The following is a 16,770-nucleotide window of genomic DNA, read 5'->3' as shown; positions in this document are numbered from 1 at the left end:
TTGTTGAATCTTCCAATCTCTCACACCCTATCGTGGCTCTCCTTAGAGTACCTCTACCAATTTTAAATATTTTACTTATCTTTCTCATGAGTCAAGCATTCTTCATTTGGGCAATGTAAGTACTCATCTTGTGATATTTCTATCTTTGGTGCATAATTTAGAACCCACTTTGTCATAAGCACTCATTAGATTCTTTACAATACTTTTTTCATTTGAATTGTCCATCGTTCTTAGCCCAAGAATCTTCATGATAGGCCTAAATTTTAAATTCTTCATCATTTCAACAAATAATTGGCATTGACCTATAATATTTAATTCTTCAAATAATAATCTCTAATGAGGCTAATTATTGCCTCTATTTTATGATAGTTTTATTTTCATCAGAACATTTGTGAACTTATGTTTACCTAAACCAATGATTAACCTATGGGTAGATACTATGTCATCTTTTGCCAATATTATATATATGATGTAGTATTTCATATAATTATCAGAATGTGTGTTCTTATATTTGAATTTAATTTAATAATAATAATTTGCAAATATCTTTACATTATAACTAACCTAGTAGCAATGAAGCTAAAGATGATTGGAAGAATTCAAAGATGAACATTGAAGATAGCCAATAGCATTCAAGGAGAAAAGAATGTTGAGTTTTAGCCACCATGGAGAAAAATCATAATGGTACCAAAGGATGCTACTTTTAGTATGGAGGAGTTGTGAAGACTTACTACATTCTCTGCATTTATTATTATGTCAAGTAGTTGTTTAGAATTTATTATTCCTACCTTGAGTCGTTATTTTTCTTCCTACCTTGAGTTGTTATATTTCTTTCTTTTTTGCCTACAGATTTGTAGCTAGTATTTTTTTCTCTTCTATTTTAGAATAAGAATTGGTCTTCTATACATAGGGATCAGACCAATTGTGTTAGGGTTAGAGGGAGAAAGTTTATGAAAACAAACTGTTAACTTTTGCAGTGAGTTGTTTTTACAATTCTATGTATTGTTCTCATGTAATGAATGTTTGAAAAGTAATGAAATAGTTTTTGGCTTCTATCCTATGTTAGTAGATTAGTAGGAGCCAATGAAGGGGGGCCACTTGGGAGGTAGATTAGATTAGAGTTGTATAGCTTTATTTTCAAACATTTCTAGTATTGCAAGTAGAAGTTGTAAGTTCTTTCCTATAGCATCATACTTTTTGAATGTTCTTGGAGCATCTATGAGAAAAGTTATAGTAGATGAACTAAGTTGGAACATATGTTAGCATTTCATTGCATTTCTAGTATTCATTTCAATCAAGAGTTAAACATGTTAGTTTCCTATAGAAATAGTGTAGGTTCTTTTCCTTGCATTCTACTTTCCTACAGCTTAAGCATAATTACTCATTAAGAGACCTAGTCCACATACTATGCTGACCATTTCAAGTATGTGTCCTTGGGTTGACAAGATTAAATGCACCTCATAGTGAGAAAAATAATCCTTAGATTGAATACACTATTCCTAAGCATGGCCTTGAGTCAGGGATGGTGTCAAGCTAGGAACATTCTTGAGTCATAGTTCTTAGATAAAGTTTTTAGAAATTTCTAATTTTAAAGCTTCTTTCACCAATGTGAAGAATTCAATTGCATGCATCAAAGATGAAGATGACAAGATGAATATGGCAGATTTCTTCCATGAGAGTCTATTGATTTCAATGAAGAAATTGAAGAAGAAGAAGTTGAGTTATCTTTTGAAGACATGAGCCCTATTTTACCTATAGAATCATCCTCAAGAAGAACCTATAGATACAAGTTGTCTTCAATGTTTTGCTAAAATTTTGGCTAGTTTCCTTGATAATACTACTTTAAATCCACCAGTTGTTAATAATCCAGTACCTAATGTTCCTTTTCAGTAGCAACCTCATAATCTAATACTTTCGATAATGGCACAACCTACTTTTCCATTTCCTCTCCCAATTCTCATAAATACTGATAATCTCAAGAATATATCTGTAGCTACTCTTCCAAAGTTCTATGGCCTTGCAGCTACTCTTCCAAAGTTCTATGGCCCTTCCAAAGTTCTTGACCCTGATACTTTCTTGTTTGAATTTTACATACTCTATCATAATTTTGACTACAACACTGATGCCCATAAGCTCAAATTATTTGCAGCAACATTGAAAGAGTTAGCTCTACAATGGTTCATGGGCTTAGGAGCCAATGTAGCAGGAACTTGGGATGAAATGAAAACTCTATTTTTGGATAAATATAAAGAGTATTGCAAAGCATTTGGTTCAAGAGGAGATGATGTCTTTAGGATATCACAAAAAGAGGAAGAAACATTGTAAGACTATGTTTCATATTTTTTTTATACACTGCAAAAGAACCCTCAACATGTGTTGTCCTAGGATTCACAAAAGCTAGTCTCTCTGAGAGGTGTGAATGATAATTGTCTAGAAGCACTAGAACTGATGGCTGGTGGTGATTTATATCAAGCTTCTTGGGATGACCTCAAGAAGATCTATCAAAACTATTCAAGGTCAACCATGAAGAAAGGATGAGGACTTCATTCTATAGTTATTAAAGGAATCAGCCAAGGTATTTCAAAGCTCAAGATATCAAACCTATTGTCAGATTTCAAGCAGAACATCATAAATGATGTCACTACACATATTTACACAATGACTACAAAGAAGAAGTATGTGGAAGCTAAGTTACAACTATTTGAATACTACCCTCATTGCCAGAAGCGAAAGAAGGATTGCCAATGCAAACTAGTTGCAAACATGGAGAACCAGCATCTTCCAGCTGAGTACCTCAAGATAGATGGAGATGATGAGAAAGTATTTTTTGTTGCTCAACACCAGCCATGGGCCCAATGTCAAGGTATGCCTCAAGACCCTTTGAAAAATTCAAATTCATATGGTAATCAATGGCAAAACTATAATTTCCAAGGTCCTCCACAATATCAACCTAATTGGAATAATGCTTGGCAAAAAAATCCACAACAACCCCAATGGCCTTAGAATTCCCAACCATCCTAGCCTAACCAATAGAATAACTAATGGTAGGACCAACAAAACTATTGGTAAAACTAGTAGAACCAATGGTAAAACCAGCAGAACCAATGGCAATCACCCCAAGGGAATTGGAAGTCTACGAGCCAATGGAGGGGGTCTCAATAGTGGCAATCACCCCAAGGGAATTGGAAGTCTAAGAGCCAATGGAGGGGGTTCTCAATAGTGGCCTAACCAAAATACCAATACTCCACAATTATCACCTCTAGTTCAACAACCTACTCTAATGCCAACACTGGCAAATCCTAGAACTCAAAAGTAGACATAGTTACCTATACAACCTTAGCCAAATCCAAATAGCCAATAGCCATAGCAATCCATGTATAGTGTTGATGCTTAGCAATATCCTGCTTATGCTCTGAGTGTTGTAGATATACATCAGAGATCTGGTATAACTTTACCATCACCTAAACTGCCTCTTATAACTGAAATACCAGATACTCCTGTAACATCAAAACCCTCAATCACTAACCAATGTCACTATTACAACCCAAGCTCAAATACCAGTAGAACCTCCTTTTCCAAAAAAGCTTATGCAAAATAAACCTATACAAATAGATGAACAACCTTTTGTAGTGTTCATCAATTGAAGAACATGCATGTCCAAATACCCCTGTTCCAAGACATTAAAGATGTTCCATTCTATGGAAAAGCCATTAGAGATGCCTGCCTAAAGAAGCTTGGAAGGAAGAAAAAGGACCCCACCATAGTCCATGTTTTGGGGCAATTGTCTGACATTATGTTAGAAAAATTGATCAAACCAAAATATTCTAATCTAGGTAGTCCAGTTGTGGATGTGAGCATAAATGGGCAGTCTATTAAAAATGCTTTAATAGATCTTGGTGTCGCTATAAATGTCATGACTAAGGACATTATGAAGAAGTTTAAGATAGAAGGATTAAGGGCTACTCCAAAAATTTTGTAACTTGTAGATAGTTCTACTATCACCCTTGATGGGATGATAGAAAACATAGTTGTAACCTTGGACTTTCTAGAGTATCCTATAGACTTCATCATTCTACCCCGCAAAGTTAATCTATCTTGTTACCCTATCATCCTAGGTTGACCATGGTTAGCTATAGCTGATGCAAATATAAGTTGTAGATTAGGGAATATGGCCATATCTAATGGCCAAGCAACAAAGAAATTTTATTTATATCCTCTAACACAACCATTACCAAATTTGAGCACATCTATTTGGCTAGATTTAGGGGATGAAGAAGATGAGTTAAATTCTATAGTAAAACTCATGATGTTACATAAACAATCCTTTCTAGAGCTACAGGAGGAAGATTCAGTACTTCAGAGTATTCTTACTAATATTTGTGTGGTAGAAAAAGATGTATTTGAAAGTTTTGTGTTGGAATTAATCATATATGAGGAATGTGGTGAGAATTGTACTCTGCTCAAAGAACCTAACATTCTTCATCCACTCTTACCGTGTGAATTAGAAGCAAGTCCAATCTCTAAAGCTGTTATGATAGAGTCTACTACTACTATTTAACTATCTAAAGGTCATAATCTCCATGCTAATCCCAAATTAACACCAACATAAATGGAATAGTTAACAAAGTTGCTTTAAAGGCATGAAAAAACCTTTGCATAGGACTCTGGTGATATGAAAGGGTTGAGTCCTACATTGTGCACCCATAGGATATACATCAATAAAGGGTGTCTACCACTCTGTCAATCCCAAAGAAAGATAAATCCAAGCCTTAGAGAAATAGTTAAAACTAAATTGCAAAGATTACTTGATGCTTGTTTAATTTATCCTGTATCTAATAGTAGATGGGTGTCACCCTTGGTCATAGTGCCCAAAAAGGGAGGAAAATAATGAATTTGTGTAGATTATAGAGAATTGAACAAGGCCACCAAAAAGGATCACTTTCCTTTACCATTTATAGACCAAGTTCTAGACACTCTAGCTGGAAAGAAGTATTTCTCTTTTCTAGATGGGTATAGTGGTTATAATCAAATCAGTATTGCTCCTAAAGACCAAGACAAAACCACATTCACATGCCCATGGGGTACTTTTGCATATTATGTTTTGTCATTTGGTCTATGTAATGTTCCTGCAACATTCTAATGAGCTGTTATTAGCATATTTGTTAATATATCACATGATTTTATGGAAATATATATGGATGATTTCACAACATTTGGAGTCACCTTTTAGAAAGCAATGATGAATCTTGAAAAGGTTTTGATAAGGTGTTAAGAACATTATTTGGCACTTAATAGTGAAAAGAATGATTCCAGATTTAAAGATATGCCAAGCAAACTATAGACACGATGGCTGGGTCCATATGAAATTAATCATGTCTTTGACAATGGAATTGTCCAATTAACTACCATTAATCTAGTTCCTTTTAAATTATTAGTCAATGGTCAGAGACTCAAGTAATATAAATGATCCCAAACAAAAGAGGACTTCTTGCAGTAGTTTTAGTAGCCAAATTCAAAAACACATCAGGTAACTCTTCTTGCAGCCAAAGGTGTTAACCTTCTATCTGTCGCTCTTCAACACTAATTTCTTTGTGCATGCTCATAATAAAAACTTTACACTCAGATAAAGTTCCAAACTTATCCATTCACTTTCTTATTTCTTCTTTATCCACCTCATCTCATTTCTTTACCTTCCACCCACCCATCTTCCACGTTATCATTTTCTAATGCTTTCAATAAACATCGTAAGTTTGATAATGGATGCTATCACTATCGATGTAACTTTTGCCACCTTTTGGGTATGTGTGATGATCAATTAATAGAGATAAGATTTTCAAATTATTATTCATTTATAGTATGCAAATTTTGTTGATTATATCTAATACTGCATTCTTTATATTATGGCGACATTATGCTAGTTCCATACCCTATACTAAGTCTGACAAGTGTGGAAACTTGTCCATATTTTGTAGGGGACAAGGAAGGTTAAACCCAATGGCATTCCTATTTATTTGTAAAGATTTTCCAAATCTCCATATTTTCTTTATTGATGGAATTCAATTGTCATAAGTACAAAAGTGTCTAGGTGTCGTACCCCTTATTCTTGAATGATTTTATTGCCAAGCTATGATGTGACTTGTATTTAAATTTTAAGTGATATGAATCCCATTTTCAAAAAAATTTCACACACATCCATGATTTACTCTCATTAAATCCATATTATTGCTCATAAAAAATTGTTATGACATTAATTACCTATCAAATGAAATGTGAAAATGGGTTTCTAAAACAACAAAATAAACCTAAATTCATAAGGAGGAAATAGTGCAAGTAGTGCAAACAAGGAAAGTGTTAAGCAGAATTGGGTGGACAATTGCAGCAATGAGAACTAGTGGAGCATATGATTTTTTTCTTAGATGTAGAGGCAGTAAGGAAATTTAATGCATGTGATTGGTTAGGGTATTTCTTAAGTTTAACTGCATTTGATGAAGAAGCAGCCATAGAATTCACAAGGATGTTTGATGAAGGAGAAGCTTATGTATGGGGTTTAATGATGGTTGCTACAAAAGAGTGAATAGTAGAGCTAACTAGGTTACTAGCAATAGGAGAACATTATCCTAATACGCATGATGCAAGATCAGCCAAAGCTTAGTTTGTCATACTGTCTGATCCTTAGTTGGATATTACCGAGCAAGGTTGCAAAAGAATGTCTCTTCTATCACCAAATAGTGAGTTGGCCATGCACATTATTAGGTACCTCACATGTGAAGGTAGATTTTCATATTTACATGCACATCATTTTAAATTGCTCAGTTGTATAAGTCATAATCATCCAATAAAGCTTCACAATTTCTTGTACAACATGTTGTGTATTATTGTTGAAGAAACCCAAAAGGAAAAGGACAATTCTATCACCCATCATGCCATAATTAAATTACTCATAAAAAGATCACTTAAGGATGTTTCTCCCATGTCATGGGTAGAATTTTTCCAAGCTAAAACCTTACAACCCAAGACTACCCTTAATGAACATCTTAGTGAGGAGAATGTAGTTCTCATTAATGAACCTACTGAGCAAAGCACTCAAGAGGCTGAAGCCAAAAATGTGCAAGGCAATGTACAAGAAAATGTGGAAGAGAATGTGCAAGAGATTGTGCCTTTACCTATTTACCAGAAACCTACCTCTAGCCAAGCAAAGAGAAAATGGACATTGCAAGAAGAGATCTCTGCTCCAGTAAAAGAAAAGCCAAACCCTACAATTGTGAGGAAAAAGAGAACTAAGATGGATCCTGTAGTACTTACTTCTACAATAAAGATAGCAAAAGGAAGAGGTAGGCAGAAGGTTGTGATACCAGAAGAAACCCTTGTAAGAAGAAGTCCTAGAATGAGAGGAAAAATTTCTAAAGAAGCCACTTCATCCAAGCCATCTACTAAAGAATCCCTAGTACAGATTGTACCTGACCACTCTACTCCTCATCCTAAAATTACAAACATTTCTAAAAACCCTAATGAGGAATGTAGGGTTGAAGTCAATAAAAATCAAAATGATACCTCAATAGGCCAACCAGGTACCTCAAGCTATAGAGATGAAATAGTTCCTGAGAAAGTTTATCCAAATACTACCCTAGTTCCCTATAAATCAACATGGCTTATTGATTTCATAGAACATTTATGGAGGGAATAGAGAAAGAGGAAAAGAAACTATGAAGAGGATAGCGGTTCCATTATCCTGCAGAAACTCCTTTTCCAATTGTTTGGACAACATATGTTTGTTGCAGCCCTATGGGAAGAAGAGAGGAAAAGAATGAAGAAAGACATAGTGTCTCTAAGGGCAGATATTACATATTTGAAAGATTAATTAGCAAATCAAAAAAAAAGGATGGATCATGCCCTCAAATTGGTTGATCAAGCACTTTCTTGTAGACCATTGCCATGGATTTATGCTCTCTGTTTAAAAGAAAAATTTATTTTATTCTAACTTATGCTAACCCTTAAGGATATAAATGTAGAATTAAAATCAGCCTAGGAATTTTATGGTTTATACCAGACTTTTCCATCCTGGTAGCAATTTTCTCTGTGAATTATATGTGCACAATTTTATAATCCCATCAAAAACCCAATGGAATCCTTTACTCTATATAGGGGATATAAATTTGAGGGCTTTGATGTCCTAGATCTCTAATGGAGAAAATTATGATAGGAAATTGAATAATTATAGAGATGAGGAAAGAACAGAGCCCTTTCCATTAAGAGCTAAGAGCAGTAAACTAGAAGAAGTTCTTAGGGATTGGTTTAGATTAACTTATGGTGATAAGAATAAAGGAGTAAAGGATAGAATCTTTGTTGCCAAAACCAAGGCCTACATTGATTATGAGAACTTACCCTACTTTTCCTTCTAGAGAGCTATAGATGGTGCTAGAAGTAGATGAGATAGATTACCCTAGTCACTTAAAAGGTCAAAGCCACATAGTCCCATCAATTTGGAGGCTGCCCTTCACCGAGCTCCAAGTATCTAAAGTTAGGGAAATAGGCTAGACCAAAACTATGGTGCCCACTCACTATGAAACCTCCAATGCTCATGTGGCCCCTATGTGATATTAATGTTGATAGACTCGAAAAGTTATAGGAGGACAATAGAAAGGAGGTTTGGGAAAGAACATGAGGATTCTATTATACCTTCAAGAGTAGCAGGAAAGGAAGGACTAAAGTTGGGGAATTCAGGTTGCTAATTAGGAAATGTAATGCTTGAGGACAAGCATCAATTTACTATGAGGCAGATGATCAGGCTAATTATTGCCTCTATTTTATGATAGTTTTAAACACTTTATTGAACACTCTATTTTATTTTTATCATGAAATTTGTGGACTTATGTTTACCTAAACCAATGATTAACATATGGATAGATAGTATGTCATATTTTGCCAATATTATATATATGATGTAGTATTTTATATAATTATCATAATGTGTGTTCTTATATTTGAATGTAATTTGATAATGTTTATTTTCAAATATATTTGCATTATAACTAACCTGTTAGCAATGAAGATGAAAATGATTGGAAGAATTCAAAGATGAACATTGAAGACAGCCAACAGCATTCAAGGAGAAAAGAACATTGAGGTTTAACCATGGTGGAGAAAAATCATAATGGTACCAAAGGACACAGTTGTAAGTATGGAGGAGCTATGAAGACTTACTACATTCTCTACATTTATTATTATGTCAAGCAGTTGTTTAGACTTTATTATTCTTTCCTTGAGCAATTATCTTTTCTTCCTACCTCGAGTTGTTATCTTTCCTTCTTTTTTGCTTGGGGATTTGTAGCTAGTTTGTTTGCTCTTCTATTTTGGAATAAGTGTTGATCTTCTATATATACAGATTGGACCAAATGTGTTAGGGTTAGAGGGAGAAAGTTTATGAAAATAAACTGTTAACTTTTGCAGTGAGTTGTTTTTATAGTTCTATGTATTGTTCCCATGTAATGAATTTCTAAAACATAATGAAATAGTTTTTGGCTTCTATCCTGCATTAGTAGATTAGTAAAAGCCAATCGAGGGTGCCCACTTGGGAGGTGGATTAGAGTAGTATAGATTTATTTTCAAGCATTTCTATTATTATAAGTAGAAGTTGTAAGTTCCTTTCTGTAGCATCATACTTTATGAATGTTCCCGCAACATCTATGAGAATAGTTATAGTAGATGAACTAAGTTGGAAAATATGTTAGCATTTCATTGCATTTCCAGTATTCGTTTGAGTAAATATTTAAACATGTTAGTTTCCTAGAATAATAGTATAGGTTCTTTGCCTTGCATTTTACTTTCCTGCAACATAAGCATAATGACTTATTAAGAGACCTAGTGCACATACTTTGTCGACCATTTCAAGTATACATCCCTAGGTTGACAAGATTAAATTCACCTCATTGTGGGAAAAATAATTCTTAGATTGAATACACTATTCCTAATCATGGCCTTGAGCATGATTATTACACACCTATTGTGAGGCAGACCAATCTCCACATACAATAAAATTTTCTTTGACAAGTACGCTTGCTAATCTTGTCAGGCATTGATTTCAAAATGTTAGTATTAATATCAATCAAATATTTTGGTCTTCTAAAATGAATTCTAGAAGGTGTTATAATCTCTTCCATTCTCTCAACATTTTGAACATTAGCATAAGGTTGAGTGTTTTGCGTACCTTGAACCAAAGATGATGTGCCTTGGTAATAAGATGCAAAAGATGTAATATCACCTACTTGATATGTTTTTGTTCTGCCTTCAACATGACATGATGGAGTTAGATCTACAACTTAGCATCTTTTCAACATGAGAGGATGATATGACTCCAACATTGGAAGATGGTGTAGCTTCACAATTTAGTTGTCTTCTTGAGCATAATAGTCTTATTCATTCTCTTTGTCTTTCCAATTCTAGCTCTTTGTTTCTTTGTATCAATGGTTCTTGTTCCTCTTCAAAAGTCAATTCTTAATTATTTCTTTGCAATTTTCTTTGTCAACGTAGTAGTTTCATTTTATCTCTTTTAATTGCCAAATCTATCTCTCTCTCTTCCTTTGTTTGAGTTTTTGGATTCTTCCTTGGCATGGTGATGATTTCTATATGTCAAATTATTCAAACATATGAATTACTTACAATTTGTAAATTAAAAATAATTCAAATCCATATAAAAATTATAATTATTTCAACGAATACACAATATATATTAAACAACTTGCCAAATTTCTAACCATTTCCAAATAACAATTCATTAAAACATACAAATTTTAATCAGCTCACTATATATTAAACAACATGTCAAATTATAATCAAATTTGTCTCTATATATTAACAAACAATATCTAAAAAGGACTGCACTAACCATTTCTATAGAAAGAATATTCAAAAAGCCTTCAAATAGCATATCCAATGATTGAATTTGGTGTTTGCTAGCTTCAAAAAGTCTTCAAATAGTGTTTTCTAACTTCCAACGGCTTGAAACTCATGTTTTCTGTCGAAACTATAGAATGCACAATAGACAAAAAGTAGAATATGGATCAAAGGGACCCAAACTTGATTTATGACCATTTTTTGATGATTTCACATAGTGTGTATGCACTATAGCGCGAATGCACTATAAAGCATACACACTATGTGAAAATAAATCTCTCCCTATCCCACCATCTCCCATCCCCTACTCTCTCTCTCCTCTCCCATCCCCTACTCTCTCATCTCTCTCCTCTTATATCCCCTACTCTCTCTCTCTCTCCTCTCATCCCCTACTATCTCTCGCTCTCTCTCCTCTCCCATCCCCTACTCTCTCTCTCTCGCTCTCCCTCTCCCACCACCTACTCTCTCTCACCCTCTCTCCTCTCCCATCCCTTACTCTCTCTATCTCACAAACTCCTATCCCCCTCTCTCTCTCCCACTACCCATTATCTCTCTCCCCTCTCCCATCCCCTACTAGCTCTCTCTCCCTACTCTCTACTATCTCCAATCCTCTACTCTCTCTCTCCCTCTCCCACCACTTATCTCTCTCTCCCATCCCCTTCTCTCTCTCACCCTCTCTCCTCTCCCATCCCCTATTCTCTCTCTCACACACTCTCATCCCCCATCTCTCTCTCCCTCTCCCACCACCTACTCTCTCTCTCATCCCCTACTCTCTCTTGCTCTCCCTCTCCTACTCCCTCTCCCACTACCTACTCTCTCTCACTCTCTCTCTCCCATCCCCTACTCTCTCTCACTCTCTCTCAAGTCTCCCATCCCCTCCTCTCTCTCACTCTCTCTCTCCTCTCCCATCCCCTACTCTCTCTCGCTCTCTCTCTCCTCTCCCATCCCCTACGCTCTCTCATATTCTCCCTCTCCTACTCCCTTTCCCACCACCTACTCTCTCTCCCATCTCCTACTCTCTCTCCCTCTCCTACTCCCTCTCCCATTGCCTACTCTCTCTCACTCTCTCTCTTCCATCCCCTACTCTCTCATTCTCTACCCTCTCCCATCCCCTACTCTCTCTCACTCTCTCTCTCCTCTCCCATCCCCTACTTTCTCTCTTACTCTCTCTCCTCTCCCATCCCCTACTCTCTCTTTTTCTCTCCCTCTCCCACTACCTACTCTCTCTCTCACCCTCTCTCCTCTATCATCCCCTACTCTTTGTCTCACACACTCTCATCCCTGCTCTCTCTCTCCCACTGCCTACTCTCTTGCCCCCCTCCCATCCCCCACTCTCTCTCTCCCTACTCTCTCTCCCCTCTTCCATCCCCTACTCTCTCTCTTGCTCTACTTGTCTCACTACCTGCTCTCTCTCTCCCATCCTCTACTCTCTCACCCTCTCTCCTCTCCCATCCCTTACTCTCTCACACTCTGTCCCACCCTCTCTCTCTCTCCCTCCCACCACCTACTCTCTCTCTCCCATCCCCTACTCTCTCTCACTCTCCCTCTCCTACTCTCTCTCCCATCACCTACTCTCTCTCACCCTCTCTCTCTCCCATCCCCTACTCTCTCTCACTCTCTCTTAGGTCTCCCATCCCCTACTCTCTCACTCTCTCCTCTCCCATCCCCTACACTCTCTCTCTCTTTCTCTCTCTCCTCTCCCATCCCCTACTCTCTCTCGCTCTCCCTCTCCCATCATTTACTCTCTCTCTCCCATCCCCTACTCTCTCTCTCTAGCTACTCTCTCTCCCCCCTCTTCCATCCCCTACTCTCTCTCACACACACTCTCATCTTCCTCTCTCTCTCTCTTACTCACCCTCTCCCACTCCCTCTCTCACTGCCTACTCTCTCTCTCCCATCCCTGACTCTCACTCTCTCTCTCCCATTATGTTCTCTCTCTCAGCCACCCCCTACTCTCTCTCACACTCTCACACTCTCTCCTATCCCCTAATCTCTCTTACACACACTCCCATCCCCCCTCTCTCTCCCCCTCTCCCACTCCCTCTCCCACCACCTACTCTCTCTCTCCCATCTGCTACTCTCTCTCTTAGGCTACTCTTTCTCCCCTCTCTCATCCCCTACTCTCTCTCTTTCACAGACAGACACTCACACCCCCCCTCTCTCTCCTCTCCCATCCCCTACCCTCTAGATCTCTCACATGCACTTCCATTCCCCCTCTCTCCCCCTCTCCAACTCCCTCTCCCATTCCCTATTATCTCTCTCTCTCATCCCCTACTCTCTCTCTCCCCACCCTTTCCCATCCCCTACTCTCTCTCTCTTTCACACAGCCACACACTCCCATCCCCCTTTGTCTCTCCTCTCCCCTCCCCTACTCTGTAGATCTCTCACAAACACTCCCATCCCCCTCTCTCTCTCCCTCTCCCACTGCCTATTCTCTCTCTCTCTCTCTCTCTCTCTCTCTCTCTCTCTCTCTCTCTCTCTCTCCCTCTCTCCCTCTCTACTCTCTCTCCCATCCCCCACTCTCTCTGTCACCCCTACTCTCTCTCTCTCACTCTCTCCCATCCCCTACTCTCTATCTTACACACACTCCCATCCCCTCTCTCTCTCCCTCTCTCTCTCCCACTCCCTCTCCCATTGCCTACTCTCTCTCTATCTCTCTCCCCTCTTCCATCCCCTACTCTCTCTTTCACAAACACACACACTCATCTCCCTCTCTTTCTCTATCTCTCTCCTCTCCCATCCCCTTCTATATATCTCACTTGCTCTCCCTCTCCCACTTCCTCTCCCACCGCCTACTCTCTCTCACTCTCACTCCCTCCCTCTCTACTCTCTCTCAACCACCCCAATCTCTCTCACATTTTCACACTCTCTCCCATCTCTTACTCTCTCTCTTACACACATTTCCATTACCCCTCTCTCTCCCTCTCCTACTCCCTCTCCCATTGCATACTCTCTCATCCCCTACTCTCTCCCCCCTCTTACATCCCCTACTCTCTCTTTCACACACACACTCCCATCCCCCCTCTATCTCTCTCGTCCCATCTCCTACTCTCTCCCCTCTCCCATCCCCTACTCTCTCTCTCTCTCTCACTTGTACACTCTCATCCTCCTCTCTCTCTTGCTCTCCTTCTCCCACCACCTACTCTCTCTCTCTCTCCCATCTCCTACTCTCACTCTCTCTCCCATCCCCTACTCTCTCTACCACCCCCTACTCTCTCTCTTACACTCTCTCCCATTCCCTACTCTCGCTCTCTCTCTCCCATTTTTTACTCTCTCTCTGCCACCTCCTACTCTCTCTCCCATCCCCTACTCTCTCTCTCTTACACACACTCTCATCCCCCCTCTCTCTCTCCCTCTCCCACCACCTACTCTCTCTCACTATCTCTCTCCCCTCTCCTATCCCCTACTCTCTCTTTCATAGACACGCACTCCCATCCCCCTCTCTCTTCTCTCTCACACACACTCCCATCACCCCCTCTCTCCCTCTCCCACTCCCTCTCCCATCACCTACTCTTTCTCTCACTCTCTCTCCCTCTCTACTCTCTCTCCTCCACCCCTATTCTCTCTCACACTCTCTCTCATGCCTTACTCTCTCTCTTACACACACTCTCATCCCCCCTCTCTCTCCCTCTCCCACTTCCTACTCTCTCTCATAGGCTACTCTCTGTCAAGCTACTCTCTCCCCTCTCCCATCCCCTACTCTCTTTCACACACACACTCCCATTCCCCCCTCTCTCTCCCCTCTACTTACCCTACTCTCTCTCTCACACACACTCCCATCCTCCTCTCTCTCTTGCTCTCCCACTGCCTACTCTCTCTCTCCCCCATCCCCTACTCTCGATCTCTCAGTCCCATTTTGTACTCTCTATATGCTAGCCCTACTCTCTCTCTCTCACTTTCACTCTCTCCCATTCTGATCCAGAGGGAATGGTGGTGGTATCAAATACACAAGTACACTTAATAAAATTTAGCGGTTTAGGCACTTTAGCCTACCCAAACCCTTGATTGTTTCAAAAGAACTTAACGTTAACAAGTCTATTCCCAAGGATCCTAAGAGATGTAATTTACTTGTTAGTCTTCACTTTTCTTGTGTTCAATGTCTTTTAGCATTCCAACCCAATCCTAGGCTCTTGCTTCACAAGGTGTTTAAACTAAACCCCAAAAGCTCAATATTTTGCCCACTAAGCCTTCTACATTCTTGAAATGTAAATAATCCTACCTTTTCTCAAGACACTTTGCAATATAATGATATTTTTAGATATCCTTTATGGAGTTCCTCAACATATGAAAATCTTTTATATGACTTCTTTGGACCAACCCACTATCTATAATAGATGCCATGTTTTAATACACAAATCAGCCAATTTAACAAAGGAAGTACAAGAAAGAGTCCTCCTAATGACTCCAACTCCTAGACAGTACTTATTTATGTCTTGAAATGATTAAATCCCAAAGGAATTAGGTTCTAGTACCCTACAAATGCAAAACCCCCAAATTTATCTTTGAAATCCTTACTCCTTAGGGCCTTCAAAAAATCCAATTTCCACACAACCCTACACTCAATTGGTAATCAAATCACCTTCTATCCAACATGTTAATACATCTTTAAACATAAAATATACTCCTTGTTTGACCAGGCCAGCTACTATTATACTCAATCCATCATTTCACTGCTTTCCTTCACTATGATCACTTGATCCAGCTTAATTCTACATATGCACGGTTAAACATACATACAATGCATGTTATAATTTTTCACCCATGAATATAAGGCCTTCAAACTATTCATGGATGACTTTCATCCCCTAAACCTAAATGTAGTAGTAACAGTTAAAAAGGAAATGCATGGCTCAACAACAATTACAGCAGTCAATCCAAAAGAATGAGAAACTCATCCACTGAGTATTATAATGATCAAGAACCCCCAATAGATGTATATGGAAATCAAAACATTCAAATTGGAATTCTAAAAAAATGAGTTGAGTTGTAATCCAATAGTTTTATTGTTTTAACTCACCAATCTACACCCAATCTCATTGCCCCCATGCGTACACCTAATTATTACTTACATAAAAGCTTCCAAATAACTTCTTCAAACTATTTCAACCAACTCTCATCAATTGGTTTGAAGGGTTTAATGCTTAAAACAATAAAAACTTCATTTCCCTCTAAATCCAAACTATTTGTTGGGTTTTGAAAATTAAAAATTCCAACATACAATTTATTGAACTCTTTTAAACAAAACGACCACTAACCTACTCATTTTGATCTTTTATCATCATTAAACTCTCTTAGACCCTAAACATGCCAATTTAACACAAGGACTCTATTGGTCCCCTCTTACAAATAAAATTTTGTCCATTGAGGACTTTTAGCAATTTTTAGGATTTGTAGAGTCAAAAGCCATTATAGGCTTCAATACTTCCCAATTGACTTGAAAACCCTGTTGATGTATTTCATCCCTTTAATTTGCTTTGGATGACCTTGAGGCCTTCTTTATCTTTGAATTTTAGCCAAATTCTTGAGGTGCTATTGCACCATACTCCCCACCATGAAAAAGACTATTGTCTTGAGATTTATCCCATTTTTGTGACATATTGCTCCTTGCACTCTTCTGCTATTGAGGAATAAAATAGTTCCCTAAAGTGACCTGCTCCTTCATCCAGGTTCTTGCATTCATACACCAAGTCTTAGATAAAAAGGTTCTTGCATTAGATTGTCTTCTCACATGACATTGTTGTTGTTGGACTCTAGACTACTGCACAAACTCCATAAGATTTTTCTTGGCCAGCCCTTCCACTTCATTTGCATATCTTTCAATAGGACACTTTACTGTCCCCACCAATACAAAGGAATTTTCAAAAAGCCCTACCTCCCTTG

Source organism: Cupressus sempervirens, chromosome 4, assembly GCF_028749045.1.
Source record: "Cupressus sempervirens isolate cs-2001-9-10 chromosome 4, ASM2874904v1, whole genome shotgun sequence".
NCBI lineage: Eukaryota > Viridiplantae > Streptophyta > Pinopsida > Cupressales > Cupressaceae > Cupressus > Cupressus sempervirens.
This window is presented reverse-complemented; position numbering follows the sequence as displayed.